Here is a 3,804-nt window from a genome sequence, read left to right as displayed (position 1 = left end):
TGTACTCGAGTAATGGCTGAAGTCGTTTGTAACTTTCCAACTATATGATTTTTAGCCAAGAAGGATGCCCGGATGCGATTGTTTCGGATCATGGTCCGCAGTTTCTGTCTAGCACATTCCGAGAGTTCCTGGACACAAGAGGAATTTCTTACCACCGGTCTGCCATCTACCACCCACAGGCAAACGGACAGGTGGAGAGATTCAACAGAGTTCTAAAAGGGTACGTCCAGACTATCATACAAAACCAAAGTAACGTTCGTACTAGCCTGACTGAGTTCTTGGGCGTCTACCGGAGTACACCACATGCGGTAACAAAACTCTCCCCAGCTGAACTACCTCATGGACATAGAATGCGGACGAAAATGGACACCGTCGGATTTCCAAATTGTGAGAGACTGGTTCATATCAAGATGCAGCAGCTCCGTCAAAACATTGTCGATTACCAGCGACGAAGCAAGCAGTACACAGACGAAAGACGCACAGCAAGACCATTTAAAGGGAGCGTGGGAGATTCTGTGTGTGTGAAACTTCCCACACACCAAGCAAAGGGAACACCAGCGTTCGGACAACCTGAACGAATTCAGAAAGCGGTCGGCCAAGACACGTTTGTTACATCTGGAGGAGGATGTTGGAATTCATTGCAGTTATTGCGAGCATATGTTCCAGTCGGATCACAGTCACATGAGGACAACACAGGGCACGGGAAGATGGTACAGACGCGGAACAACCACTTTCCCTAACCCTACGAAGGTCCAACAGGAGCAGGAATTAACCGGACAGATTTTTCCCTTAAAGGGGTGCGGAAATGAAATTTTAACTTTGATGCATTGCATAGTTACAGCACAACCTCAAAAATACCAGTCTTTCGTTAAAAGGCATAAGAAAACTAATTTTAAAGCTAATTAAACAATCTTTCAATGTGCACCTGGTGGATGCATGTGGAGCCTATTTGGGAGTTAATCTAGCAATGTTGAGAAACTTGCTACGTAGTCATGACGTAGCAAGTTCCATCGGACCAGTGCCGCTCTTTGGAATTCAACATTTTCCTTCATAGCTTTCCTCCTCAACCCACAAATCGTGCATTGTACCAAACAGTTCAAGATGGACCCTCATTTGTGTACTTGGACACAACCATTCTCCCCCTAGAAGATTAGACAGTCATTCAAAATTTGGACAAAACTTGCTTTCCCCACCCTGTTCACCCCTAAGCTGACAGTGCTGTGAAAGTTACATGCTCCTTGGGCTAGCCACACGCTCGGCACCCCACGGGTACTTCAAACGGCTCGGTTGTAACGTGTTGACACTATTGACACCACCACAACGCTGACAATGCAACCAACGGCAAAGCTCGCAACTATGCCAGCCTTGCTACGTCAGGAATGCGGGAAATTTTTTTTTTTTCTTTCTTTGTTTGGGTTGGATATCCAATGACGCGTCGCGCTCTCGGTTCGCTTCTCTTTCAGTGCTTGCTCGAGTGCACCGTTGGGAGCGAAAAATATAGTCAGTCATTCAAAATACAAACGTGCGATTATCATTTACGGTTATTTTCCGTCATGCTTGACTCATTTCCGAACCAAATTTGAATATTTAAATTTTCATTTCCGTACTCTTTTCTTCGAGGGGGGATTAGGTAGTGTCTGGTATCTGTCGGAAAGAAGTGCTTGCAAGGTGGTGGAGAAGGAAGACGAGGAGTGAAAGGAAGACGAAGATGAAACAGCTGGTCTTTTGCCCAGCTCAAGCTGCGGCTCTTCGTGCATTAAAGGGGTATTCACACGAGGGAGAAATCCCGGGGATTTCTCCCCGGCACGCGCGCATCACGAGATGAAAACGCGAGGCTTTTGCACATCGCAAAGCCTGACGTTTTCGTCGTGGGATGCGCGTGCCGGGGAGAAATCCCCGGGATTTCTCCCTCGTGTGAATACCCCTTAAAGTGCGGCTCATGGCTCCCTTCCAACCCCCCCCCCCCCTCCCAACTCCTCCCGGTCACATTAGCACTTCACCAAAAAGAGAAATGGAATGCGTTTTAAATCGAAAATCGGGTTGCAGTTTAGTAGGCTTGTGCTACTGCTACCTTACGTACCGTTGGACTGCTTTCGACCTGGATAGATTGAAAGTAGTTCTAGTTTCGTTTATTGCTCTGCAGAAATGTTTGCTTCCCCCCCCTTCGCTCGGCTTTCGAAAGTTTCAGTTTTCTTTGGGGCTCTTAGGTTGGGTCAGCCTGGCCACCCCTGCTATAGGCGCTTTTAGGCAGCCGTGCATTGGCGCCACCATAACCGACCTTCACTTTTTGTTCCCTCTTATTCCGTTCGCTCCACTTCATCATTACCACAGCAGGACAGCTTATCGTCATTTTAGGGGTAACTGCGTCCTTCTCCCCAGCATAGGCCTTTGTGAAGGCTCATTAACGCCCACTTCGGTGACTTGGAATCTAGGGAAGACAAGAGAAGGTCGGCAATGGCGGCTCAATCTGGCACGTGTTTAAAGCGTCTATATTAAGATACAACACACTTCAATACAAGCAAGTGGTATAAATGCTTAATCATCCACCTCATAGACATTGCAGTCGTCAACTCATGGCTTCTGTACCGACGCCTCACTCCAGATTGCGCCATGCAACTTGGCAGGTTCAAGCTCTCCATGGCAACGGGGCTGATCCAGGCTCAAGCAAGAACAGTTGAACAACCAGGATCATCTTGCTCGGAGTTTGCAACAGCTCCAAAAACAACGCTCCTTGTCAAAGCGGCCTCGGTCATGATTGACGTTCGCTATGAGCTGCGGCTCCGGCCCAAAGATGTAAGACGGCAGAATAAGTGCAAGTCGACCTACGTTTGCCAGAAGTGCAAAGTGAACTTTTGCATTGACGGACGAAGTGAATGCTTCTTCAGATTTCATATAGACGTCAAAAACATTCTTTTTTTATGCTTTTAAGTTTTAGTGCGTGTTGTCCACTGTAGTGGACGTTTCCGTGATTAATAAAGTACATTCCTGAGAGCTAAAAAAAAAAATGCAAAAACGCAAAATTTACGATTTGCATGGACGTTTTTGAAGCATGCAACGAAGGGTTAATCGCCGCTAAAGGACGAATCGACCGAATCTTGACAGCCACGTCGGGTTTCAATGGTAAAAGGCCCGAAGGTCTTTCCACAAGAAACCCCCAGCAATCAAAACATATGGTGGAACGACGAATTTCGGGCGAAATACACAAGGAATCGAATCTTGCAAAAGAAATGCTTATGTGAAAATATCAACAATACACCAAGGGAAAACCAACGCTCAGAAACGTGGATTCACGACAAATTGAGGTGGATTTCCAAAGGTTGCAGGAACACTCGGAGCCGGTGAAAGCAAACAAGGGCCGAAACGCGGGCCACGGGCGGCAAAGCGATTGACAGCCTAGGCAGCCTAGGCAAGGCAACAGCTTCGCACGTGCTTCGCCTTCGATCTTCCTCCCGCCTCTGGTCAAATGTGACGAATGTGACAGATAACAATTATCTAAGAATTTGCTGAATATATATATAATATAACTTTATTTCTACGAATTTAAAGTCAATATAAATAAACTTAACAAACTAATTCACCCAGCTATCAAAAATCTGAGTCTACCGAACGCTTTGCGAAATTTCCAAAGCAGCTGAATCCTGATAGTCTTGGACTTTTATAATTTTTAAGCATTTTAATTCTTTAAACATTTGTTCCAAACAAACCCAACAAAAATATTTTTTTGCAGATTTTTTCTAAATGAACTGCTATCACGTGACATCTAAAATCCAATCATCGAGCCTGATGTTACGAAACACGTATCCC

Source organism: Ixodes scapularis, unplaced genomic scaffold (genome assembly GCF_016920785.2).
Source record: "Ixodes scapularis isolate PalLabHiFi unplaced genomic scaffold, ASM1692078v2 PGA_scaffold2__306_contigs__length_199485367, whole genome shotgun sequence".
NCBI classification, from domain to species: Eukaryota; Metazoa; Arthropoda; class Arachnida; order Ixodida; family Ixodidae; genus Ixodes; species Ixodes scapularis.
The sequence above is the reverse complement of the archived record's forward strand: the minus strand, read 5'-3'. Positions refer to the sequence as shown.